Source organism: Notothenia rossii (genome assembly GCF_949606895.1).
Source record: "Notothenia rossii genome assembly, chromosome: 4".
In the NCBI taxonomy this organism is placed as follows: Eukaryota; Metazoa; Chordata; class Actinopteri; order Perciformes; family Nototheniidae; genus Notothenia; species Notothenia rossii.
In genome coordinates, this window is record NC_136902.1 from 47048333 (window position 1) to 47058116 (window position 9784).

Consider the following 9784-nt stretch of genomic DNA (forward strand, 5'->3'; position numbering starts at 1 on the left):
TGTTGTTGATAGTGCTACAGATGCGCTGCGAATAAAATTAGACTCTGTTGCTCCTTTGAAAAAGAAGAAAATAAAACAACATAGATTAGCTCCATGGCATAATGCCGAAACCCGCAAAATAAAGCAAAAGTCGAGACAACTTGAAAGGATATGGCGTTCCACTAAACTTGAAGAATCTCGTTTAATTTGGCATATTACTCTCAATGAATATAAGAAAGCACTGCGTAAAGCGAGAGCAGCATACTACTCTTCATTAATAGATGAGAATAAGAATAATGCAAGATTTCTTTTCAGCACTGTAGCCAGGCTGACAGAGAGCCACAGCTCGACTGAGCCTTCTATTCCCATAGCACTCAGTAGTAATGATTTTATGTGCTTTTTTAACGATAAAATTGTTACTCTTAGAAACAAAATCAATGACCTCTTGCCTTTGACCAGTATAGTGTTATCAACAGCTCCCGGAAACGTAAATTCTAATAATATTACACTAGATAGTAAACTAGAATGCTTTTCAGCCATAAACCTTGAACAATTAAATTCAATGATTCTCTCTTCTAAACCATCAACGTGTATCTTAGACCCGATTCCAACTAAGCTGTTAAAAGAAGTTTTTCCATTAATTAGCACTTCTTTATTAAATATTATGAATATGTCTTTATTATCAGGCTATGTTCCAAAATCATTCAAAGTAGCAGTGATAAAACCGCTTCTTAAAAAGCACAACCTCGATCCAGAGGTTTTAGCCAACTATAGACCTATTTCTAATCTTCCGTTCCTCTCAAAAATTCTTGAGAAAGCAGTCGCAAAACAGCTGTGTGATTACTTAAGAAACTATGATTTATTTGAAGATTTTCAGTCTGGCTTTAGAACACAACATAGCACAGAGACAGCTCTGGTTAAAGTCACAAATGACATTCTAATAGCCTCTGACAAGGGACTTGTCTCTATTCTTGTCTTACTCGATCTTAGTGCTGCATTTGATACTATCGACCATGATATCCTATTGCAAAGACTAGAGCACTTAGTTGGCATACAGGGAACTGCTTTAGGCTGGTTTAGGTCTTATCTATCTGAACGCTCTCAGTTTGTACGTGTCAACGATGAATCTTCCATGCAAACCAAAGTTAGCCATGGAGTGCCACAGGGCTCAGTGCTTGGACCTATTTTGTTCACCCTATATATGCTTCCGTTAGGCAATATTATAAGGAATCATTCTGTAAACTTTCATTGTTATGCGGATGATACTCAACTATATTTATCAATCAAGCCTGATGAAATTAATCATCTAAATAAAATTCAAGACTGCCTCAAGGACTTAAAAACGTGGATGACCTTAAATTTTTTGATGTTAAACACGACCAAAACTGAAGTTATTGTACTTGGCCCGAAGAATCTACGAAACAAATTATCTAAAGATATATTAACTATGGATGGCATTAATTTGGCCTCCAGTGAGACTGTAAGGAATCTTGGTGTTATATTTGATCAGGATTTATCCTTTAACGCCCACATAAAATCAATTTCAAGGACCGCCTACTTCCATCTACGTAACATTGCAAAAATCAGGCATATCTTGCCTCAAAACGATGCAGAGAAACTAGTCCATGCATTTGTTACTTCAAGGCTGGATTATTGTAACTCCTTATTATCAGGGTGTACCAAGAAGTCAGTCAAGTCGCTTCAGCTGATTCAAAATGCTGCAGCTCGTGTACTAACCAGAGTTAGGAAAAGGGACCACATTACTCCTGTTCTGGCTGCCTTACACTGGCTCCCTATAGAACACAGGATAGAATTTAAAATTCTTCTTCTCGCCTACAAAGCCCTTAATGGGCAGGCGCCATCTTACCTTAAAGAACTCATTATACCCTATTGTCCTACTAGGGCATTGCGTTCCAAGAATGCAGGGTTGTTGGTTGTTCCTAGAGTCTCTAAAAGTACAGTGGGAGCCAGAGCCTTTTCTTATCAAGCTCCACTTTTGTGGAATCAGCTTCCAGTTTGTGTTCGGACGGCAGACACCCTATCCGTTTTTAAGAGTGCGCTTAAGACCTTCCTTTTTGATAAAGCTTATAGTTAGGGCTGATTAGATTCAGCCCCTAGTTTTGCTGATATAGGCTTAGTTTGTCGGGGGACATCTTACTTCTTCCTTCTCTCTGTCTATACCTGTGTACTCTCATGTTCCGATTAACCCAGCTTCCCCAAATTTCTTTCTTTTTGGTGTCTATATACGCCGGGATCCGGAGTCATGGATGATCCTGCGGTCCTGTGTCATGGATTGCGAGTCCTGGATCTTGAGTCGTGGCTGCGGTCCTGGATCATAAGTCCTGGATGGATATCCTCGTGGATTCATCTTCTTATTATACACACATGCATTTCAAAACATTTGGACTACCTATGTTGCAAATGTATTATCTTTTCAATTTACACACGGCATCTATTGCACGTCTGTCCGTCCTGGGAGAGGGATCCCTCCTCTGTTGCTCTCCCTGAGGTTTCTCCCATTTTTCCCTTTAAACTGTGGGGTTTTCTCTGGAAGTTTTTCCTTGTACGATGTGAGGGTCTAAGGACAGAGGGTGTCGTATTGTCATACTGATATTCTGTACAAACTGTGAAGTCCACTGAGACAAATGTAACATTTGTGATATTGGGCTATATAAATAAACATTGATTGATTGATTGATAGTTATACAGGTCTACTCTATACCCACTTTCCTGAACATTTTTCATTGTGAGTTATAATTCACCATCTCAGGTTATCATTAGGGGGAAATGACAGCAGCACAGTGTTCAATATATTGTACTTTCGGTATCGAAATGATACAATGTTGTTTACATTGCTCACGAGGACAGACCTATGGGACAGACCACCTTATTTGCAGATTCTTGAAATTGTAATTTAATTTGTAATTGGTTGTGGATTTTGTATCCAGTTTTCACTTTATGTATCTTTATACAATGTTTACTACTTTGCTTATGAGGACAGACAGCCTTATTTACAGATTCTTGAAATTGAATTGTAATTTCATTTGTAAATAGTTACATTCATGTGGATTTATCCAGTTTGCACATTTGTATGCATGCACTTATAGGTGCATTTGTTGTTGTTGAAGGCCTGGCTGTTACAGTCTTTATTTACACTATTTTGTTGTAGGCCTACCGGCCTAGATGTTTATGCAGTTTTAAAGCACCTTGGCTTTGTTCTGAATGCACTTTGTTGTAGTTATCCTACAGAGAAAAGAAAATGCACTTGTCTTGGAATTAATGTACTGTATGCATTCAAAAGTGCTGAATAAATGTTTTATGGACCCATAATAGTGATTATTATTTAAGTTAAGTTTTGCCATAATCATGTCTTTTTCTATAATCAGGTAGCTGAACAACATTGGTAAAAAATGTATACATTATATATATATATATATATATATATATATATATATATATTTCTATTAATCATTTTCGGCCTTTCGGCATTCGGTTTTCGGCCAACTGTTTCCTATTTTCGGTATCGGTTTCGGCCAAGAATTTCCCATTCGGTGCACCCCTACTTAAAACTATTTGTAACTGGAGGGCAGCTTTTGGTCAAAGATACTGTGAAACTGAAAGTAGTTTGAGGTCTTAAATTGAAGACTCTTTAAAGCAGGATGTGGAAAAATAATAAATAACTCATTGCGATTATTTTTGACTGATATTGCAATTGTGATATAATTCACATTATACTTTTTGTAACATTATTTAAGTTTTTAATTGAAAAATATATTTAAATGATCAGGGTATGATTTTTTAAGTGGATCTGTACCAAACAAATATATTGAGCCTAGTCTGTAGAAAATACTTAATTCAAAATGATATTTGAACTAGGGCTGTCAGTCGATTACAATATTTAATCGCGATTAATCGCATGATTGTCCATAGTTAATAGTTTATCTGTTCTAAATGTACCTTACAGGAATATTTTTCAAGTTTTTAATACTCTTATCAACATATGAGTGGACAAATATGCTTTATGCAAATGTTTATTATCATTTGAACAATGACAAATATTCTCATGAATATTAAACACAACAACCTCTGAACATTACAAATATTCGCCTTAATTCAATCTGGAACCTCTCATACAATACAATGTGTATCTGTGTGTGTGTGTGTGTGTGTGTGTGTGTGTGTGTGTGTGTGTGTGTGTGTGTGTGTGTGTGTGTGTGTGTGTGTGTGTGTGTGTGTGTGTGTGTGTGTGTGTGTGTGTGTGTGTGTGTGTGTGTGTGTGTGTGTGTGTGTGTGTGTGTGATGGATCGTTGGAGCTATGTGCAACTCAAGGCATATGCTCGAACGGGAGCTGCCTGGACGCTGTGATCATGTTGCGCGCACTATCCGTGCTCAGTGTGCTGACTTTTTGTACAATGTCCCACTGTCTGGCTACCTGCATAAAGTCAAGTGCTCGGCGCAGTTGTTGGCGAAATGTCACTCCTCTGTTTTCATTTAAACAGCTCCTTATATCCGTTAGCGCAGCTAGCTAGCACCAGATGCTAACAACAACAACAATACACGTAAGGTCTCTCTTTCGCGCCACACACCCTCCCGGTCCTCCCGATGGCCAGTCGGTGCCTGCCGGTGAGCGTGGAAGTGTGGTCTGCCGCAAGCCGAAGGCAGGAGCGGGGCTGTCAGCATCAGCTTGTAGATGGTATTTTAAAAACTTGATGCGCTCTGAAACTACGGGGCGGCCGAGGACAAAAAATACACATGCGTTAATCGCGTTAAAATAATTAGTGGCGTTAATTTTTTTTGCGTTAACGCGTTATTAACGCGTTAACTTGAGAGCACTAATTTGAACACATATTTAGCCTTAAAATATTATGCTTCTGCGATTTTGAATTTTGCTCTTAGACATATTACGATTTGGATAAAGTTTTGATTAGTTGTGCAGGCCTACTCTTAAATAAATATTATGTTCACAGATTTTGGAAAGGGAATTGATTAATAGATTTTCCTTTATTTCACCAGAGCGGTGGTCTAACACTGAATCTAATATGACGTTTTATCCAAAAATGCTCTGTCACTGTCAGTGTGTCAGAAATGTCACTAATGATAAGCGCTTCGTTCAACGTATCTCAGAGGCTTTTGTGCAAACACAACAAAGCAACAAATAGAAGCACTAGTAATGTGGACTCTGTCAAACGGTGCCTCCCACGCTCAAGGCTAAGCGTTGTCAGGCTAATTCCTAGAATTATTCCTGGTGTCTAATAACTGGGCCTGCTCATTATCTGCCAGTGCCAGAGTCTCTTTTTTATCAGCCTCAGCTGGGTTTTATCAGGAGCGGCTCAAGGACAGGCAGGGAGACTAGCTGCTGGCTTTCCTGTTCAAACATGTGTTTGTGTTTCCAACCTTCCACCGACCACAGTTTGGGAAAGATCAGTGTGTGTGACAAAACAGCAACGCCCTCTCCTTAGAGATCATCTCTTCTCAGATTTCCCAAACACACTTCCCTAACCCCCCCCCCCAAACCTGCTCTACCGTGTCTGCCAGGGCAGGACAACCCTCAGAGTCATAAAGACAAATAGGCAAGTACACAGGAAAACACTTGAGTATGAACACAGGTCCTTTCTTATCAATCAAGTCTGATGAGTTCTCATGTTCCATTAGGGCTGCAACAAACAACCATTTTCATTCTCCATTCAAATGCAGATCCTTTTCGCTATTAAATGATTCTTCATTTTGTCCATGAAATGAAGGAAAGTATAGAAAATGAGTAAATTACCATCCCAGTTACATTTTTTTTTTACTCGGAATATGTTTCTTTATTAAATAATAAATCTGATTTGTACAGCATTTTAGTAGGATAGCATTATTTTAAAGTGTCAAAAACAAAGTGACAGTTACAGACTGGAACAAGAAAACCAGTGTATTTTGTACCTACTAGCACTACCAAACAAAGTAGGCATTTTCTTTATGCCACTGCATCTCACAAATAAACAAGGACATTTAATAATCAGACCCTGCAATAAAATAAATCAAGTTTCACTTTAGTTTTTCAAGTAACTCAACTCAAACTCACTAGTTACTCACTCAGCATCATCAGACAGGTTTTTAGGAATATGAGAATGTCCACATTTCCAGGTATTTATAAGCTGGGATGTTTGGGCATTTACAATTTCCCCTGCTCTGGAAAAAACTCTCTCGCTTGGTACCGATGTTGCTGGGACAGCAGTGGTCGCGTTAACCGAATATTTTATTTAACAATGACGGAAAAATCTGAAAGCAGTCTGTCATTTTGACAGATTAGAACAAACTCGGAACAGCTCCAACGTTTCCCCGCAGCGAGGCTCTGGTGTTATGACGTGTTATGCATGCCCTCCAAAAGGAAATGATATAGTTCCCAAACCGTACTTTGCCGTACAGATCAATACATGTCTGGGAGGTTTTGCTTTACGCTCGCGCGAGGTGCGGGCATAACACCCCCCCCCCCCCCGTTGACAGTTCATGAGCGTGCTCTCTCGTGAACTGTTCAGACCCGACGGGTAATAAGGGATTATGACGGATATTTTACGATCCTGTCTGTAAAATGACGGACAGCGAAAAAGTCTAACGCCACCTCAGTGGGACGGAGAGATATGCTTTGGCCATGGGTAACAGCAGTGGGTCAAACTGTACATTGTCTCTCCACCACTTCAAAAATAATACAGTTGTTGCCAAGAAGGTGAGGCTTATTGACAGGGCGAGATATAAATATATTGTTGGTACTTGTCAATGTCTAAATGTAGCCCTGTAAATACGATGTCCTTTTGTGTTATCCGTTGTATTATGTTCATGTTGTAACCTACTTGCTGCCATGTTGGACAGGTCTCTCTTTAAAAAGAGATCGATGATCTCAATGGGACCACCTGGTTAAATAAAGGTTTTTAAAAAAAAAGTGTTTAAAATCTTTTTTTTTTTAAAAAGAATTTAAAATCGTGGTAGATTTTGTCAGTCTCACGACGGTATTGGGACGTTTATTTACCGCAATATTCGGTATATCGTTACATCCCTAGTATAAACTGTGCAACAGTACAGTAGGCCCACACAAACTGCAGAACACTGGTGCTTTGGGAACACTCAAATGATTTAATTCCCATTTAAAATCAGGAGACTAAATACGAACATTATGTGTGTGTGTGTGTGTGTGTGTGTATGTATGTATTGTATACAGCTACACCATTGTTTGGTTTCCATGGTAGCGCGTCTCTTTAGCAGCACGCGCAACTCAAAGTCTGAGAGTGTGAGGAAGATAGTCACAGAAAACTGAACAAGAATCGACAACTCGACCCTCTGCTCACTCCTTTCCTGTAAAATACAGGTCCAGCCCACACATATGCTCCATGGTGCTACAGGCATTGCATTTACAACTACAATAAGCATGTAAATGTTAATCTACAGCTCCGGCGATCCACTAGCACCCGGAGTCTCCGCCTGCAGACGCAGCCATCCTCGACCACTACTGTAGCGTCACCTTGGATACGAGTCCAAACAACTCACAGACACACAGAGCGCTGACAGGGCGCCCTATGACCATCAGATCTGACAACGCTGATTGGCTGAAATTATGTTTCGGCGGCATAGTGTACAGACAGCAACAGTCAGCAATGTGTTGGCTGCTGCTGCTCTGGCTGAGGGCTCTTTCTTAGCTCCCAGACGAGAGAGGGCAATGATACACGCTGCGGCCAGGCAGGAAACATGTGACTTATCAGTAACTTTAGACATCGTAACACAATTTTAAACAATATTTTATTATAGATTATAAATTTTACTGATACCAACTATATAATATTTACCTTGTTCATTAAAAAAATGTTATATATATATATTTTTTTTTAATATATATTTTTATTTTATTTGTATTTGTGATGACAATCAAACATGTGGGAAGAGGGGGGCGGCGCCCCTAGCGCCCCTATATGGGCCGGTCGCCACTTCTTCCATTATGACTCATCTAATAAAACGTATTAAGAGATTACAAAATAGAGAGAACTAACTGATGTTACAGCAGTGTTATCTTTATCGAGATAGTGGAGCTTCCTTCAGTGTCATCTATTTCAACAGCTAGCCCACAGCAGCCCATAACGAGAGTCAGCACCTCTTAGCACCGCCTGAGAAAGCATATGCGGGCGTGACAGCTCCACTCTGAGCGTTACACACCACAGAGAAGAAAGAGATGGAGGTCTGTCTCTCAGCTTGAGGCTATTACACACTCAAACAGGCAGTGGAAAGAGTCTGACAAGTCGTTCAGTGAATACATGAAAACCCACAACTACATAATGGTCAACTAATGGTCAGCTTTGAGCTACTTTTTGTTGTTTGAATTTGTTTTCGTTCAAGTCAGTTAAAGAGCTTTGTCTTAACATCGTATTCCTATACATCACTATGAGTCTATTAAAGCCTACGATAGACCATGTTTATATGATATGATATGTAACTCTGACTCTCTAACTGACTGTATATATTTACATATTTAACAGTGTCCGTCTGAAACGCACCGAAGCACTGTAAAATAAGCACTGTTTCGTTAAGTAACATTAAAAGCGAGTGAGAGAAACTCACCTGCCGGGAACCTTTGCGTTTCTCCTCCAAAAATTGATCCTGTTCTCGGTGGCCATACTCGGATAACACAACCTCCTTCAGACCGACACCGAATCCGGCTCCTCGCACGAACAAACCATAGGGGAACTGTTTCCACGTTTCACTGGCGACAACTCAGCCCCACTCGGCTCCTTATTTTCGGCCTGTTAGGAAGTTTAAACCACGGGTAGATAGTGATATTTAGCTTTCTTATGCGATAATGTCTGATACAGAGCCCTGGAAGTCGCCATCTTGGAGCACACCAAGCGTGTGATTGGCGGGCTGGTAGAACAGGTGCACTGACAGTGGCCAATAGGAGGGGAAGGTGGAGTGACGGTAGGGATGCTCGTGCTTACAGACCAGGGATACAGATTGAGGGACAATGGGGAAACAATTATGTTTAAAACTTCATCCTGGTAGGGAGAAGTTTGTTGTTATTCTAAAGGAGACTAGTGTTCAAAGGTAAAGAACTCGTTAGGACATGTAGACAGACACCTCCGTGATGTTAATACGTTTGGCTTTAGGTAGGGCAAATTAATTCCTACAACTTGACAACAGACAATTTTGCTAGCAACCGTCGACCTTCCGAAAGACAGGTGTTGCTACACCCCATCATACACTGTGACCTGTCATAGGTGTTAGCAACAGTGGTGGAAGAAGTATTCAGTTTCTTTGAAAAGTACCAATAAAGTAATGATGAAATACGCTATTACAAGTACAAGTCCTGCATTCAAAATCTTAAGTAAAGGCAAAATTACATAAATATTATCAGCAAAATATACTTTTTAAAATAGTAATTCTGCAGAAGAATCGCTTCCATGTATGATGTATTATATGACATTATTAGATAATATGGTAATATTTGAGTACGAAGTAGCATTTTACTCTTCTATATAAACAAAGCTTTGATATTATTATATATATATATTATTATTATTGTTATTATTATTATTATTATCATAGGATAGTTGATATAACGCTTCTTCTCTTGATCTCCAGATGCTGCACTTACATCCTCTGTCCACACTAGGGCAGGCATTTTCTTCTACAATGAGAGAGCTTTGGTTCAAAATGAAACCAGTTGAACCAGCTCCTGTTTACTGTAAAGTGAGTTGAACAACAGAAAGCTGACAGCACAGAAGGCATCACAGTCTGAATCATGTGTAGCCACGAAGTGAAATCAACAGATCACATTCAATGAACT